Raw genomic sequence first — 19,527 nt, 5'->3', positions numbered from 1 at the left:
AGTAACTCAACCTGCAACAATTCACTCTGCTTTTGCCAAATGAGGTGTTCTGGATAGAGGATAATAAATTGCATCCTTAAAGGTTGTGGTTGCTTGGCTTGGTCATGGGGACACAGCAAGGAAAAAACCTTGCTTCCTTCTCCTTCTCTGGTGCTGGGGGAGCACTGGTCTGAGCAGAGGAGCTTTCTCACTGCAGATACTGCAGGAGGTACCTGGCCAAAAGGAAATAACGAAAAGTAGTGGAGAGATTAAGGCCCAAAGCACACATGCTTGTTTTGCAGTGTCTTACTGTATAAATCTGCATTCTCTACACATATTAACCAGGCACAGTTCAAATTGTGAAGCATTTGTTAATTGACATGAAACAAGTACTTATGTGTAAAGGGAAACATGGTGGCCTCTGTAGTACAAGCCCAAGCAGGATTGCTCCAGCTTCTAAGTCAGCTGAATTGACTTGAGGATGTTAAAGCCTGTTTCTACTCATCTCCCTGGCCAGGTCCACATTAGAGGTGATCCCCTGCTCTTGTGCTCCCATAAAAGGCTCTGTTTCAATCTCATATGCAGTTGGTTGACTTGGCATTTGCTTTTTTCTCTTCATTTATTCAACCTTAATCTTGAAATTGCTCTCATCTACACTTGGAAATCTAACTGTACCTATCTCTCAAGTTATATGCAGTATAATTTTCCAGATACTCAATTTCACCCTTCACATTCCAAAATGTAAATAAGATGTATGGAAATATATTCAAATTCCTGTCATTTGGAGTTAAGATTAAATTGTAACCAAACCAATAGAGTGTAGATATTAACTCTTCCCTATGGCACTACCTCCCTGATGGGTCTAAATCAAAGGACCTGTAGCTACTGCATATTAATTTATTCCACTTTGGTTGCACTTGGAGGTAATAAAAGTATATTTTATCTTTGATGGAAAACTCAAAAAACCAACTTTGGCTTTTATTTATCCAGGACATAACCTGGGATATAAATCCATCAAGTGTATCAGGCTTTTTCAGCTTGATGGAGTGGGAGTGTTTTGGAGCTAGAAAGCTGTGGCCCATCTTATACTGCAAGGCCATATCCCTTATTGGTTGTTAGAACTAAGAAACTGTTCCTAAAGAAAGAAATTGTGTATTTTTTATATTTATTAGTTCTATGCTAAAGAAACAGGCAACTGTGCTAGCTCTTGTTTGTGCAGGCAGTGCAGCCTCACCCTGCTTCTCATCTAACAGCTTGGACCAGCTCTGTAAACAGCTCAGAAACTCTTTGACACCTGGCAGATGGCTTGTGCGGGGGCATGTGCCAAAGGCAACCGCCAGCCCTCTCTGCAGGACTGCGCTGCCTCCCTGCCCTGGCTGCCCCCTCCACCATCCCCTCTCCAGCCACCGCTCCCCGTGGGGAGAGGAATGCCGCTGCCAGCAGGGAAAAATTGCCTCTCTGGCACCGTTTTGACCCGCAGTTCCTGTAAGCCAGGCAACCTCCATTCTGACGTGCAAATCTGCTCGACTCCAGCTTGCCTGATTTCAAACCAGATTGTCGCTGGTGGGTCAGACTGACCTACTTCTTTTCTGCCCATGTCCCAGCCCAGAGGAACTGGGAAGCTCTCCTTCCCTGCTGCAGGTCCTGGTGCCCCCTGGACACTCCCTGTGTCCTTCCACCTGCACGGTAATGCATCTTACCCTGCAACCCAACACATTTCATCTCATAATAAAGTTATTGGCTCACTCCCTTTGTGAAAAGATTGCTGTCAGATGATGGGGGAGCATCTTGCGCTTGCTCTGACACCTGGCTGCTTTACACAGGGAAAGCAGCAGGGCAAGAAGAGTTAAGAGAGCATCTCTACCTGCAAGGGCTGAGATTTTTGCATTTAGCATACAGTTTTCATTTCCCCCAGCTAACACTGGAAGCGGCCAAAATAATTTCTTTTTATGCCAACTTGAGCACATCAAAATGCCATTTAATGTGGAGTCCAAGTTTGGCCAGAGCTGTTTTGATTTAGTAATGTCTCACAAATATGTGCCAAAGTATCTAGTTTTCCAGTAATAACTTCAGCACTGGCACTACGACTTCATAGAGAAAATATCAGGTTTTAAAATCTATAACGAATGTGTTTGCAATTAGGTATAAATATTAGATCACTTTTGTAATTTTTATCTTTCAAATTTAAGAGCAGGAGTTACCTGAAATGATACAACTATGTCTTGGACAGGCATTAATTTGCTCTATAAAGTGAAATTGGTCTTCGATGAAGTCAACAAAAAATTGCCTAATGTAAGACATACAGAAATTTACCTACCTTTGTAGAAGATTATTCTCCCTAGCACCTTTTTTAATGCACAACACAGTCAAGCACTATGATCTCTCTGCACATCTAACTTGAAGTGATCCTCAAACACATTATTAAAAATTCAAAGTAGGTTTTCAAGTGTGCAAAATTCAAGAAGTATTCAAATTTGGAATTTGGTTAGGGAACTTTTGTCTGAATAATTCAGGTTCAGATTCCCAGTTTCTCCAGGGTTTCTGAGCATTTAACTTTTTTTGTTGTTGTTGTTTCAGAGATGTTGCCAGTCACTTCATCAAGGGAAGGTTTCTACTTCTTTATTTTCACCTCTTCTTATTTCAGTGATTATGAAGTAAGGAAAAACTTTAAGGAAAAGTATCTTTGTGGGAAGTAAGTAACTTCTGGCAGGAATAAAATGTGATTTCTTAACAGGGACTACGAAGCAATGAACTTATTCATCAGCCAGTTCATATCTAGCCATGTACTATGGCTGTGTCCTTGAATGTGGTTTTGAATAATGTCTGACTCTGAATCTTTTTTTATCCTGTTTCTTTCCTTGCTTTCCTCCTCCGCCCCTGCAATCCCTTTCCAAATCGTGCACAGATTCTCAGTCCAGGAAACAAAGCCAAATCCATGTTCCATAAACAACACTTCAAGCTTTTCCCTTTATTTGGGGCTAAAAGTTAGAGCAGTGTTAGCATCCAACACACAAAATACAAAGTACACTGAAAAAACTGTACATTTTTTCAGGAACCCTGCTTAGTTATTACCAGTGTCTGTGAATATCATTTTCCCTCATACACTCTTGTCTGCTATTGTAATGTGAACACTGCAAAGATTTAAGAAGGTGTTTCTTGACTATACTGTTTATTTCATTGTTAAAAATGAAGAATTTGCTGAGTAATCTCTTTACAACTTTGTCTGTTTTCATAGAGGAGACTCAGTTTGGACAACAGCCAGTCTTTTAATGCAGGAAACTGGTCAGAATATTTGCTAGTCCTTGCAAGATTCAAGCTCTGCTAAAACGTTCCTAGGACATTAATTGCAATACTAGAGGAGACCTCACATTTTTTCTTTTTTATTTAGTCATGGAAAATAACGCATTTTAGTTGTCAGCACAGTTTACAGTAAAAGCATCACATGCCCTAGGCTCTCCCTTAGTTCGCTATATCTGCTTGTCTTGTTGCATTTGTCCTACTTACAGCAACCACAGACGTTTCCAAGAAACAAGTTATTTTGAGAGGAACAAATATTGGAAATGTACATTCTCGATGCAAGTATCAATAATAAAATATTTCACTTACTAAATTAGCAATTAAACATATTTGGCAGCTTTTTTGCACTGGCTTTGGCAAGGAGGTAGGGAGAGCGAGCAAGGAAGCATAGTGCAGTCAGCTCAGCCTCCAACAGGACCTCCCTCTCTTGCTCTGAATGCCAACTTCCACTTTGGCTATTAAGATGTCTATTAATAATTTTAACAATGATGTGAGGAATGGGGTCTGTGCAACGTGAAGCAGGTGGAATAATTCATTACAAATTGCATGTTGTCATTTGTATTTTTCCATCAGTTATAAAGCTGTGCTTCATCCACAGTGACTCTGTTGGAGCTGGACTCCACTCACATGACTCCAAGCTCGATTCCCTTACCAGGGGCAGACTTGCTCCCTTCTTACAGTGACTCACAGGCAGAGCAAAATCAGGCTTTTTGAGTGGAGCCTGAGATTTCTATGTTTTTGAAGGAGCATCCTAATTTCTGGGGACTGCTTCCAACCCAAGGAAATACACTTCAGCTCTGTATTTCACCCAGCAAAGCTGATGTTTGAAAGAAACTCTGCTCACACATATGTGCGGTAGGTCACTATTGGAGCCTCATCTCCTTGACATCCACTTAGATATCTGGCTAGTACACACTTTTATGAATTTAAAGTCAGGCTAACTCAGCGGTGCAATGAAGTGGAATGGTAAGGCATAATCTGTTTTCACCACACCATTCTTCATACCCCTGTACTTCTCAGGGGGGAAGTGGCTTTATGGACTAGCATATCGGCATCTCAATCCAGTATCCTATTCCACAGAAGATTTACTTGGGGTTATTGTGGTGTCATCTCCCTGGCCCACCTTTGGTTCAGAACAAATTCTGTTCTGTTTTAGCTGAGATTCAAATACTTGTTTTTTCACCTAACAGGAACACAGAATTTTCTTACTGATGGATTCCTTTTAAGTAGTTTTCTTTGAAAAATTCACCAGGTGTGCAACCACCTTTGAAATACAAGGAAGGAATAGGTGAAATCTTTTATCAGAGTAAGTAATGCAACTGTAGAAAAACACATGCACTTTTGGGTATGCAACTTACCCCCTTTATGTCCTGAAGTGGTAGCTGAGAAAGGTTTTGTGTATCCCAAACCTTATGAATTGTTGTTCTGTTTCTTTTCTTCAGGTGTTAATTGCTACATTTATGAATATAGTCTTAGACCATTGTGACGATAACAACACCAGGGCTTAAAAACTTAGGGTGTGGGATGGAGTCTTTCAAATCTAATGGAAATTTATGGAAGCCATTCACACCAGTTGCCCTGAATTAGATTCACAAGAATGACAGAAGATAGCATCTATTATGTATCTTTTAGTTAAAACATAAAATTCAACTCAGTGATGATTTTATCCACCTGTCTAGATTAGAAAATCATTAACAGGACCAAAAATAAAGGCAAATTTGGAGGACTGTTTGGTTAAGGAATAAAAAAAATACATTCATATCAGCCATAACAAACATTTGTTATATTAGGAATAATAATGGGAAATCTCTCTCATTTCTCCTCATTTAAATGTCAAACAAGGATAATACTGCACTTAATATTGCACTTTTAATCTAATTACTGTTAATTCAGCAGGACAGACTTGAATTCTCCTTTGTCCCAGAGAAAAACGGTTCAGAGAGTAAAACTTTCTAAAGCTAATATAGATACAAATTACACATTTCAGGCTAGATGGCATGTATTCTAGTCCTCTGCATCAAATCCTAATGCAAGTGGATTTTTTTGAGAAATACATCAAAACCCACTACACTCAATGCAGATTCTGAAAATATTACAGTTAATTCTCGTATTTTCTCAAAGCACTGTGTATAGAACATGTGGCAAATGTATAGGTTGGTGTAATTACCATATGAGTTTAAACTATGTGCGTATTTGGAGGAAAATAAAAAGAAAACTTTACTTGTGCAGTGGGTACACAGTAGGATATTGCACTGGGAGCAGTTAGTAGTCAGAATGGGGCACATCATTTGGTGACGATTGTTATGCACAAGAGTTTATTTTGCATGAGCAGCTATTTCCAAAGTACAGACAATGAGTGTGAATGTATGGATGTGTATGTAACTGTACAGGCATTTATAACTTGCAATCATGGCCCTCATATTTCAGGCAACAGAAAGGACAATAAAGAATAAGTGCTTGTTTCACCGCAAGCTTGTTCTGCACCCGCTACATGTGTGCATGCTCATGTCCACATACCTATAGCAAGCCAATCTGATCCATTTGAGCAAGGCCTTCACTTTACATGGTAGCACAGTTCTTCCTTCATGGCAAGTCACTCAGCAAGTGACACTCTCATTGGCACAGCAACTCTCGGCGGACAGCAGTAGTAGTATTATTAGACTGGAAACCTGCCTCCAAAAATATAAATATACAGCTATTTCCTGGTAAAACTACCATCAGATAGTATCTGTAATGAAACCCCCTCTTTCCCCATCCATGTCTTTCTGCCAAAGCTGTATGGATTTTTCCACTGTTCCCTGACATTTCAAGCAGTGGTCTAGTCCTCTGATGTTTTCAGCTGCACAGTAGTATTTTTCGCAGTCGAACTTAGTTTTATATATAAACACATCATTTCTCAATTGGAAGTGCAGGTCTTTCAGACACAGCCAAAATTTTCTTTTGGTGATCCTGACACAATTTCAGCATCCTGTCTTTACTGGTAAGAAACTCGTATTTTTACCTTGAGATACTGATGTGGATATAACAGCTCTTGAGACAGAACCAGGGAAGAAACAAAATGTTGTCGTCTGAGGCCAAGGCCAGGTGGCTCCCATGGCTGCTAAATCCCTGTCCTCCCATTCCCGTAGACAGGGATTGATGGGCTGTTATCATGCCTACTGATCTCCCACTCCCCAGCCCACATGATTGAAGTGAAACGTCTTCTTGTCTCCTACAGCTTTTACTCTGGTATGGGCCAGGGTTGATGGCCAGTGATAGGGATGACCCAGAAAGATCAGAGACATGGACCTGGGCGAGGGGTGGGACTGGCAGGACTTGGCAAGAGGCAGGGGCTCACCTCACAGTCCCCAAACTGAGCAATAGCCATGGCTTTCCAGGGTGGCTTATGACTGGAAACATCTTATTTCTTCAGCAAACAGTGTCTGCAAATGAATTGACAAAAGAGAAATGTGACCTGGAAAATGGCTTTTAAAGGGTGCTAGCTCCAGTGCAGCCATGCTGTTAGTGTTGATACTGGGGCAATGAGCTCAGAAGGCTTGCCTGCTTTGGCTTAGGCACTCCCGAGATGCCAATAAACATTCCCTTTACTTCTGTGTGGAAATAACACACCATTACACTCAAAATCTTCTTTGTGGGCAAAGAGGAAGCATGCCATATATATAAATAAAGACAAGAATTTATTGTTACTACAATATAAATCTTTATAGTAAAATTCAAGTATTATTGTTAGTCTAGATGTTATTATTGCAGGAAAAGGGAGGCTAATAATGCCCTTAGAGCACTTCCGTAGAGAAAAAGTCTCAATAAAGCAATAATAAAATTGTAATTCATATACTTATTAGTTTCTATCCCTTTCCTTGGAGTTATGCTCACCCTTTCACTGCTCCTCTGGACCGTCAGGAGCTTTGGACTGCTGGAGAGGACAACAGTGTTGATCATCAGCCCCTGGAATCCCTCACTGGGAGGAATGTGATGTTCATGGTGCTGGATTCTTCTTCCTCCTCTGAGATGCACTTGGGATCATTTTTTTATGTTTGCCAACACAGTTTTACACATTTCTTTTTCTTCACTGGTCCACCACTCCATGTTACGAATGTACTAATATATATAGTACCATTTATGTATGTTAGATATTATTTCTGTGCTCTCTTTGTTATCCCTAAAATCAGTTTTATCCAGCTCTGGGTCCACATTTTTGAAACTGACCCCTGATGAGTTGTCTCCAGTGCCAAGCCTGTGCTCCACCTCTTTTCACTCTTTCGCTCTACGCATCTGTGACGCACCCTATGTCTCTGCTTCTCAAACCCTCTGCTGTCCTACCAGGCATCTATTTCTCTGCCCTACACCCTTGTGTCAGTTTTAAACGTGTCATTCGACACAGCACCACTGCTTGCTACTGCCAGCTATGTGAAACGATGGTTGTACCATGGCAAGGATAAACAAAAGCAGAACAAATTAGCCAGACCCCCACTCAATTAAAGAAGTCACTGTCAAGGCTAAACAAAGTGAAACAGAGCTGTGGGCAGGTCAACAGACATCCAGACAGAGCACACCTGACAAATCCTGGTCCTGGGGCCACAGCAGAGCTCATGGCCTCTGGCTGGGAGGGAATACTACGTTGCAGGGCTACACAACAAAATGTTTTTTCTCTGGAGGTACTTATGTTTCTGCAATCACTCTGTAATAGCAATACATTTCATAGAATCATAGAATGGCTTAGGTTGGAAGGGAGACTAAAGATCATCTAGTTCCAACCCTCTTGCCCAGCTCTTGAAACATTTTACAGAGTGTCATAATCCAGTGGTGATGTGCGTGCAGGCACTGGGGAAGCTCGATTTTTCTTTTTAAGGTGCTGAGTGGTACTAAAACCCATGCAGTGAATGTCAGTGCTGTGTCTAAGAGGTTAAGCACAGCTCCTATGGCCAGAATGACTGTGGACTGAAATAACCCCAAGCTGTCACAGTGCTTTCATGGACTGGGATGCTCAGAGTGGTTGCAATACCCCCTACAGAACCAGGTGTCCAGACTCCACTCCTTTAGATGTTCTTTGCATTTCTCAGTCACACCTCCTGCACATATTTTAGGCCATTCCTTTTGGATAAGTATTTCTTTGTGGCTAAATATAAATATTTTAAGGTCTTTTCATGTTGTTCCATCCCTGGCAAGGACAAATAAAAAAGTTTCTCATTCCCGTGGTTTATCATATGAAAGAAAATGCTATGACTTATTCAGAAAGTATTAAGACTTTGCAGTAAAGCATTTTACAAGATCTTCTGTTAAGTTTCATGCGTGGTCTGGCATGATCTGGACACTTCATGGGAACAGGGTTTGAAAACTGTGTTTGTTAGCCTCCCCATGAGACAGTAACCCTGCCACCGGTGCCAGCCCAGCTCCCAGTGACTCACCAGCTCTGGGCCTGGACGACAGCACGGTGCATTTGCAGACTCTCCATGAGCCCCCCCAGACCAGACTGTGCCCCCCAGACCAGCCCGTGGCACTAGCAGGCACTGGGAGCTGCTGAGCCCAGCGGCCAGGCAAGGGGAGAGCAGTGTCTGTGCCCTGGGATGCCCATCACCGACTTCATGAGGGGGAAGGACAAAATCCCTGCTCTGTGTCTCTGACTGATTCTCCTCACCTCTTCTGTTCCTGTTTTAGTTTGGGGGGATAAGGTAATGCTGGAGAAAAGCACTTTGAAGGGCATTGCCTGCCCTGGTACCACAGAAATACCAAAGAAAGTGGAACTGCAGTGCTTTCCAAAATAATACCCGCCTTTACTCCTCAGTCCAACTCCTATCTGCATCTTTGTCAAATCCAGTACTCAAGTTTCCAGCCAGTTGTTTCCATGTCTTAATCATCTTTCAAAAATGTTAAAACAAATTCAAACCCCAGCTGTACTTACAATTAGCTTAAATTGTTCTTTCATACCAAACATATTTATCAGAGGTTGCATTATTTTACACTACATTGGAATTTCAAATTGGCTTGATTTGCTCTCATATTATTCTTTTGCTTTGGATTTATTTTACACATAAACATTTCAGACACGCCAAACATTGCTCACTGTAGCTGAAAAGACCCTTGTAATTAATAACTAAAAGAAAGGAAAAAGGCTTTATAAAATATTTAAAGGCTGCACTTTTCTAATTAGGACACAATATGTGAAAAGACCTCTAAAAAACCCACTTTATAACAGAATTGTATGTATTTAAACACAAGTCTATTAAAAAATAAAAAATCTGATACTGCCTCTTCATTCTCAGAAGGTTTGAAAGGTTTGTCACATGCTATAGTTGCCATATAACCACATGCTTCCAAAAAATGAATTCAAGAGAGAAAATATAATTTATTACCCAAGAGTAATATGTAATGTGGTGATTCATCTCATCTAAAAGCAGCTGCTTTCTTTGTCATCTTTGTAAGTAGCATTCATTTTCCTGGCATGAGCGCAATTTATAAATTCATCCCGGTCCTCCCAAGATTCAGATAGCATCATTAGCATATATTTAGCAGTAGCAGACAGTGAGCAGCAGGTACAAATGGCTGGCCGATGAACTAATATGCTTTGGGCACTTTTCCAGCTTGTATAAGAGAAAAAACACACTACTTCAAAGTCTGCCAGTCACAAACCAATTAGCAGAAAGGAATAATAAAATGACCTAAGAATCCAGCACTGAACTGAGGGTATATTTATACTGTCATGTTGCCTGATGTTTAGAATTCTAGTTAAGACAAGAAAGTACCACCTGAGTGAAGAGATGCTTCAGCACATTACCATCATATTTAAGCCTTTTTGTCTTTTTTTCCAGGGAGTTGTCAGTAATAGAAACATAGGCATCTGCTGCCTACCAGCACTGTGGGTAATAAATATCCAACAAACCATAGCTGGCAGATCCTGCTGTCAGCATGAATTGAGTATCTCCATTCTAGCGAAGGATGGCACTTTCCTAACATATGTTGCTAAATAAATGTGCTCAAGAGCTGACAAGTGTGTCCCTATCATTTGTTTTCTTCCAGCCTTAAAACAGAGATGTTACCCGCTGCTGAGAGGACAACAAACCTTTGTCACAAATTAGGCTTAGCTAGTTGCTCAGTGACACCCAGATCAGCAGGCACTGACACAGGGGTAGAGTTTAATTAAAAACATGCTGATAATTAACCCTCTACTGTCTTAAAAAATGTACACCTAGGAGAGAGCAAGGAAGCAGACTGTTGTTGCAGTCTGTGTTTTACCCTAATCCAGGCTCATTTCCTAATGGTTGTGACCTGCTGGCCAATAAACCATCTAATACCCTACAGATTTGTCCAGTCCACGAGTTTTATTTTCACCCCAAGGAGTGGTGCCAGCAGAAGGAAAACTCTATGCAGAAGAGCTCCTCATGTTCTGCTGTAGGCCCATCATTCTTCCTAACATCAGTGACCAAGCAGACAAATTGTACATCTGAATTCGTTGCTTCAGTAAGAACATTTCAAACATATAAACTAACCCTTGAGCAGACTGGAAACCGTCTCTCTAGAGGAAATTCTCTGCTGTGAACACTGGAAACTTTGGTCACTGGTTTCAGAAGCACTTACCGTCCGAGCTAGCACAATGCAGGATCACCACATTTCGTATGTGAAATATTGGGTGTTTTGTTGCTATCAAATTGTACTTGCCAGGTCTAATAATTGCTTGGTAGCAAGTTTGATACTAATGACTTCATTTTATAGGTCTTTTCTCTGGAGCCTAAGAGATGATTTTAACAAGTCTTAGCCCAAGACTTATCTTGAGAAATGTGAATTGGGAAGGGATACAAGTGCTTGCTCTCAGGGCCGAAGGAGGGGGAGCTAACTTGATATCATTAAAGTTCACACAACAGGAGTGTGAAATTAGAAATGCCAAATGCAGAAAAACACACCCCGAAACGTCATTGTTCATGTTCTCTCTGTTAGTTGGGTTGCTTCCTGATAAGAAAGAAGTCTTGCTATCTACTCATCTTTTTTTTTCAGGTTATTTCTACCTTCAACTAAAAGACAGTTTAAAGCAAAACAAATAACCAGCATTTCCAGCTGAGCATGAGTTCCAATGCACCTTGTATTTAGAATTTCCTAGAGAGAGGCTGTAGGCTTAGCTGGTAGGTCTTGTGTCTCCCCCTTGGCGTGTTGATCCTGGGACTCATCCCTCCGGGGCCGTGATCTCTCCTCCCAGAGGAAATCCAGCAGGGTCAATCACAGGAAATTGAACCCAGTTTATGGTTTCAGTTTCTGGGCGCTGCCCTCAGGGACCACAGGCTTAAAAAAAGGTGTGTCAGGGTTCACTTTGCAGGCACTTAGTCCTCTTTGATCTGGACCTTGTTTTCCTTTAGATAGCCTCTAGAACAACCATCATAACTCTAAGAAACTCAGGCAGAGAAATGCCCGGTTCATCTGTGCTGGTGAGTTTCAGATCCACGTTAAGCAATGAGCTGCTCGAGCCTACAAAGACCTGAGCAAACCTTGAGGGTGATGCAAAGTGCACCTGAAACAGACCCAAGAACCTAAAACTGAAAGGGTACATGGTTATGGAATTAGGCACTTCCAGGGTTGAGTGTTGGCTGATAAAGGTATTTTAAGTACATAATTTGGGAATTAGGTGACTAAATGCCTCCTTGAATGTAGTCCCAAACATTCTTGTTCTGCAGCTCACTGCAGCAGCCTATGTATTGGCTTCACTGCAGTCTGGGACACACCTCTGCTCTGGGCTGCTTGGTGTTCATCAGGACCCTGAGACAGGAGAAAAAAACCCAACCAGGTGATCCCCCTTCTTAATGATTAAGTTCTGCTCATCGTCAGACTACTTCCAAATTGTAAACCCTTGAGCAGGAATTAAAAATGAGCCAAGAAAGAGTTCAAATTCACCACTGAAACAATACAGCATTGGTATGTCAGTGACAGCTATTCACAAGAGACAAAAAAGCATCCGACAGGTAAAATCTTAAAAAAAGGTTTCATGAATGTTTAATGCAAGTTCTAAGAATGCACCCTGCCAAACTGGAGTAAAAAGTGAACGTAGAAAAGATATAGGTATGGTAAATTTACACAAAAGTAGAGTAGCTTCAGACAGAACATGCCTGGCCCACCAATAGGGAAAAGGTTGAGTCACCCCTACCCACAAGCACATAGCTAACTTTGCTAATTGCTACAGATCACAGACCCTACACGCCAGTTTAATTCTACCTGCCCATTTTGGCCTGTTTTTCTTTGTTAGGCTTTTTCCTCCTCCTGGCAGCAGGGATGGTGGCTGCTCCGTGGGAATGCGGTTCAGTGGAGGGTTGTTAGCAGAAGTACAGCATGGTACGGTGGGAAGGGCAGAACCCATGTCATGCCTCACACACGAGGTAGTGTAAGTCACAGCAATGCTGAAGACCATGAAAGGTTGAGTGATAGCTGTACTTTTTTCTCCCCCTGCCTTTTCTGGTTTTGGGATTCCTGTAGACAGGCAGCTACAGCTCCCTTTCAGAATCTGACCTGGACTAGAGCAATGTTTGCCTCTAATCCCAGTTTAGGAAAGATGTTAAGAGTGAGAAAAGGAGTTCAGATTTTGTATAAATCCCAGAATATACAGCAAAGTATTTGGGAGCTTTTCTGTGCAGGAATTTTCAAACTAGTTTTCATGTGTCAGCTAGGTAATGGGAATTTAGCTTATTGGGGCCGCATAAATCCCTATGTGAACACTGGGCATTTTTGTTCAGAAGTAAAGTAAACTTAATTTGATTTGCTGTAATTCATTAGCTGGGTAAATTATGCTAAATGGAAATAACATGAATTCTGAATGAGTACATGAACACAAGGCTTTAACATGGTTTAGCTAATCTACTTTAAATCTAATTTGGACAAGTTTTCCTAGCTCTCCAAGTAGACAACTGCTTAAGGCTAGAGCCTACAAGGAATGCAGGTCCCGTAAACATAGCTAAGGTGCCTGGTTTGCAGAGGGGATGTCTCCATTGGGTGACTGGGCTCCCCACACAATTTGAACACACAGTCCCCAGAGAGACAAGCAAAAGGACATCTAGAAGCAGCCAGCGAAGGAATGAACATGGGCAGCACAGCCCCTTTGGAAGCCTATGTCCTTCCTACACAGCTTCAGATGAATGTTTTTATAACCTAGGGACCTGCAGCCCAGATTCTCTTTGGCAGGCATGTCCTCTTGAGGAACACAGTAAAGCTGAGCTCTGACAGATGCTGGTGGGACCTCCACTGCCTTCTGCACACTGCACTGACGAAGCAGATTCACCCATGTGGAAAGGAATCCCAGCTCCTTTGGCCTCAGAGTTTCAGGCACATATTTCCCAGAAGCAAGTGCCTGTGACCAGTGTGAATGAGGGCTCCTCCTTCCCTTGTTACCTTGGAGTGTAGAAGAACGCCTCGAGAGGTTGCGAGATGACCTTGAAGCCCATTGCTTTGAGCATTTACTGCCAGAGGTTCCTCCTCCCAGGGCTGCTCCTGTATTTTACATCAAGCAATAATGGATTTTAAAGAGAAAGTGGCCACAACTGCCTTCTGTAGGATACTTGGATGGGCACTCATGATCTCAGAGTGGTCCAGAGGGAAACCTGCAGCATCCTCCACCTTCCTTCTCTGGCTGTGAACACACAACTCCTTGCACTTGGACTGCAAGGAAAGAGACAATTGCTTCCTCCTTCCTTCCTGTCCTCCTGCCCAAACAAGTTCCAGACAGGCTTTTCTCACCACATTGGTACACTGGACAATGCTCCAAGGTGCAGAGTCTGCCCTTTATCTGGCTACTACTGTGAGCAGCTGAATTTCTTTCCTCCTTACCCTCAGGCATGGGGGTGAAGTATATTGCCCAACTCTGCTGGCCAAACACATTCCTCAACTATGGTTCAAAATGTGAACAATCAGTTCTTGAATTATGGCACGCTCCTTCATCACTGTGTGTGCTGTGGCAGTATGGACAGCTAAGCCTGGAAAATTACCTGTTCGAGGCACCGTGAGACTGGAGTGTCATTGCTTACAACCACCTGGAGGTAAAGACAGGCAGAACGGGACGACAGCTCCAGCTGCTCACCTCTGCAAGGTGATATATCAGCCACATTTTTATTCAGGGTTTAATGTGCATCATCACAACCTCAATTTTCCATCTGATTTTCATGCCACTCAAAGTTCAGCTTAAAGGCACCCTGACACATTGTTTACCTTAACCAAAGGAGCGATCCACCTGCCTCTGGGCACACAGCTTGTGAATGGATGCTGCTTATGGAACAGCCCAAGCTGCCTGAGGGCAACTGCCTGGGCGTACCAAAGGTGAGTCCCAGGGAGACTCTGGGAAGGGGGAAAGAAAAAAGGAAATGCGTACACCAAATTTTTGAGATCAAAGACTCAGATGAAGAAGGTAATTGAGCTTGAGTAGACAGACTTTCCTTACAGTCTAGCAAGCCTTCATTAGCACATTCAGTCTTGTTTGCATGAATCCAGTGGACAGACTGTGTTTCTACACTGTGGCTGCACATGGGCACAACATGGAACTGGTACAACACTGACAGCAGGGACTGTCCCTCCGATACAGCTTGCTTCACAGATCCTGAACAAGGATGCAAGGAAACAAGATGTCTGCTTGCATCCCCAATGCTTAGTAAGCTCTGAAAAACCCTTCCTATTTTTCTTACAATTTTATGAAATGAAATCTACCCATGGTAGATAAAAACTGGCATGGACTCAACACCGCGATTGAATGAGCAGCATGGTCCTCCATTGCTTTCACTTAGCAATTGGGGTAGTCTTCTTGTCTGCAACATTTCTCCGAGGGAAGCAAAACGAAAGCCACCCGCAAGGATGGCACTGGAGGACTCCGACACTCCTTATTTTGCAAGTGGTGTTTTGCGGCACTGCTTGTGTGTTTGCAACTAGACCAGAAGTTGCCTGAGAAACTGAAACCGTCACTTGTGGCTTATCTCCCTCGTCACCTTCGGAAGCGCTGGGGTGGAGGTGATGGGTATGGTACCCTGCTAGAAGAGACAGTGCCAGCTGAGCACCCCTCAAGGACAAAGAAGGAACTGAATGTCTTCTATGAATCTTACCTGAGTGCTAGTGGTGAAAAATAGAGGTGGGGGGATACTCTTATAATATTATTTCACTACTTCTATTTGTAATGAAGGAGCTGACTCTTGCTTTTTTTCCAGAAGGAAAATCTTTAAAAAATAGCATGGGGTGAATCAGTACCAACTGTGAGAAATACAGCCATCCTAACACGCTACAAACAAAACTTTGTACTGCCTCACCTACCTCTTTTAATTTTTTGTGTATGTATGTTATGCTCCTCATGTGCAGCATTTTTTGGCCAATAAAAACTTATCTGTTACAGCCAATTATAGGCATCAAAAGAGAAAAAAGTTTGAATTAAAAATTCCTGATTTTATCTTCTGACAGAATGTTTTCATGCTCCTTGGAAATGCCTTTCGAAACTAAAAACAGTAAAAGAAAACATGTTCCTTCCGATTCTTTATTTAAAGTGGTAATGTCATATTCCCTAAAACAGCAGGAGTGGATGGGATTCAAAATTTTGCAGTTTAGATCCAATTGTAAACCAGCAAAGGAGGGGAATACTCTGAACTGAACACTACTGGATTGATGGAGGGACGTAATTTCAACTTGTAGAGCTGATATTCTTCCCAGTGGAGTCAAGCAAAAAAAATTCCCCTTCATTTCACAGTGGAACCAAATGAAGTGCTTAGTTTTAAATGGAGTTGCTAAGCGGCCAGTCTATCAGACAGTCAGCATGGGAGATGCCTTTTAACTTTAGAAAATTAAGAGTCTTGCTGTATCTAGAAGTCGTTACTTTACTTGTATATAATTACACAATTTATGTTTCTACGTATAGCATGTACTATACTGCACTGTGTTACATTGAGAAATTACTGAAATTACAAAAGCAGCATCTCACAACTTAGGAAATGCCAGAAGTAAGTTAAACCATGTGACTAATTCAGCTTCCCCGTGAATATGCATCAAAAGTGGGTTCCAATGATGGGATCACATATGATTTTTCTGCGAAGGCCTTTCTCTTTCCATTCACTGAATGAACAGCACCTGACCGAGATTCCTCTAGACGCTTACTTTACTTTGCTGCTCGACACATGACCCCATCCCTTATTTCCCAAATAATGTTCACACCTCATTCTGAAGAGTGAGTATTAATTTCCTTAGGAGGTTTGGAGGGTTTTTTTAAAATCTTAACAAAGCAATGTCTGAAAACTCTTTATTTCAGGGAGTTTATATTCACAACATTCCAGCAAAATGAGCTGGGTTTTTGCAGGTAACAGACTACAACTATCCTCTAATTTGTAGTGTTATACTTAAAGAAGTGAATTCCTCATTATTTTTTTCCAGGATCTTTGCATTTTGTAGCATTTTCTCTATTCAAAGCAGAACATCCATAACCTTCAGCAAAAACTATGAATGCCCAGCACTTTTTTTTCAGAAAAAGTCCTGGGTCCTCAAGCCTACACAAAATGGAAAGCACACCTTACACCCTTCATACAAATTATTTATTCTGTGCTGCTTATATTGCATAGAAGAACCTGGGTACGGGCAGGAACAGTCGAGTTGTCTGAGCATCCCTGCAGGCTGAGGGAGATGCTTACTTGATCTTCATGCTACCTTTCTTTCTGACTGTGCAGAGTGCAACTGACGCTGCAAAATAAATAAGGATTATACAGACAACACCCTCCCTGAATGACCTTAGTTGACTAAGAGACTGCTGTATATCCTGTACACTGAATCAGGCAGGGAAGCAGTGGGAAAACAGTTATATGACCGTATATCATGATGTGTCTTGCTATATTAGCTACACAGGCAACTTTAATTCTGAGATTCCACATCTATTTTTTTTTACTGAATGATCAATCTGAGCATTCTTTAATATAGTTTTTTTGTTGTGTGCAACTTCCTAAGTAGATTCCCTCTTCCCTCCCCAAGAAAAAAAAAAGCAGATAATAGAGCATATGGAGCCATACCGACATCCACAGCCCCACCTCACCAGAGCCTGCATTAGGGCGTCTCCTTTAGCCCTGAAATATACAGTTCATCAACAGAGTTAAACTTTTCAATTGACATATTCACACCTTGGACCATCGAGCAAAGAAAGTAATTTCTAACGAGAAAAACAAAACGATGCTGTCCTCACCACCAGAAGAACCTAAGGTGCCCATGTTGCGCCCGCTTATTATGGCTATTTAGTAACAGCAAAAGGTCACGGACGCTTTGGAAGCCCAAGGTATAATCAGACACTGGAGGAACCAGCTTTTGTAGTTTTTGCCCTTTGCCGATCTTTTGTCACCACGTGTTCCTCCCAGACTATCTCCGACCTCCACCTTGCTGTGGCTGCCAGGCCCAACTTCAAATTTTTTTTCCAGGCTCGTGCTTCTCTCCTCCCGTGGCCAGGCTCAGAGAGCAGCCACACCAGGACCTATCGACAGCTTCTCTACTCAGCTTCTGCTCTGGGAGGTTCAGCGCCTTTTGGATGAAGAAAAAAACCAACTACAGAGAAAGTCTCGTTTAGCCACTGCTGACCAAGGTTAGAAGCAAGATTGCTGGGAGCAAAGGGGAGCTACAGAAAATTTATCTGTCAAACTTGAGCACAGTAGGGCCTGGAGAAACCTCAGTGTAACTTGGAAACATTTGGAAAAAATTTCACAGGCAGCACAGCAGGCATATCTAAGGATGCAAAAGGTAATGAGTCTGCCAAATTTCAAGTCCTTGTTCCAAAGTACGGAAGAACTAAAGCTTTCCAGCCAAACTGTTTAGAGAATTTAAGAGGAGAAAAAACATTTTTATTTTTATCATCTCCTTCTGAGAAATAGCTGAACAACTTTAATTCAAGTTTCCCAGAAGAATTCAGGCTGGAGCAGACAACCAGCACAGTAGGTATTAGCTGCAATAGGGAAGGTCTGGCAAAATAGTAAGGTACTACAAATGGGCCTGGCAATTCACCTGTGCCTCAGGTGAGGCAGGATACCTGTGACATTTTCAGTGTAAGCAGTTGATTAACATTTTCTAAAGGCATATCAATTTTATATGCAACATATTCTTCCATTTTAAATTTTTTCTTTCAGATTTTGTTAGAATTGTCTTGAAAGTTTCATCACCACATAGTTTTCCTACTGATGTCTCTAAGCTGGGTCTTACAACACTTCTAAATCAAGCATACCATGCCATTGGACCCTGAAGCTGGTATAGAGAATCTAGAAAACATGCAAAAGTCATAAATAGAGGAAACGGTCTTCTCTGCAAGCATCAGACAACAAAAGGGGTAGGAAACAAACTGATCTGATAATTTTAGCAGGTTGTTAATTTCTAAATTAACCCTACTATTTGTACAGAAACATTCACACAGAACTTGCTGGTGATTCTAAGAAGATACATTCCCCTGACAGGTTCATTCCACGGTTTTCATTGAATTGAGCACTTTAACAGACACCAACACCTCAGTGGATCTTCTGGCAGCTTCAGATTCAACCTCTCTAGCCCCCAACAAGTATATCAGATACTTACTACTTGTCAGTGCAAAAACTGTGATGCATCAAAAACAAATTACAGGAAGGGAATAAAAAAAAAAGCATTTACCATTATGCTATAGAGCTAATTTGCTTTCCTCCACCTTTATTTATTTGTTTATTTAAAAGGGTTCTGTTAGATTTCATTTGATGCTTCTACAGTCCCACGCAATATACATTCACTTTAGAGTACATTCGGATCTCAGGCCACACCATCCAGTAGTCCATCAGTCATGAGTGGTCAATGTCATATCAAATAAAATTAAACCCATAGTTCTCACATAGTGCAGTAAGCATTAATGGAATTTAGGCTCCCTTCATCCATCCCCTTAGGCACTCCAACCCTATAATGAGTGAGGAAAAAAGGAATATGCTAATAGAGGTGCAGATTTGAACCTTTGCAAACTCTTCAACAATTCAGATCCAGTATTCCAGTCAAGCTTTTTTGTTACATCAAGTTTAACCAGTTTGCACCCCCACTTTCCACCCACCCCAAAAATTCACAAATGAGAAAGTAAGTTGAAGGCCATGACAGTTTATTTGGGAAAACTGTACCTGTCTGATAATGTCTGATACATATCACAGCTTAATTTCCTCCTGGACACATACATGTCATTAATACTAACCTTCTAGAATACTTCAACTGGACCAAGATCAATTTCTGAACAGGTCTTAATATGTCCACAGAGGACTAATTTGATTGTAGTCTGATCTTATTACTGCA

The sequence above is a fragment of the Numenius arquata genome, chromosome Z (assembly GCF_964106895.1).
Source record: "Numenius arquata chromosome Z, bNumArq3.hap1.1, whole genome shotgun sequence".
Lineage (NCBI taxonomy): Eukaryota > Metazoa > Chordata > Aves > Charadriiformes > Scolopacidae > Numenius > Numenius arquata.
This window is presented reverse-complemented; position numbering follows the sequence as displayed.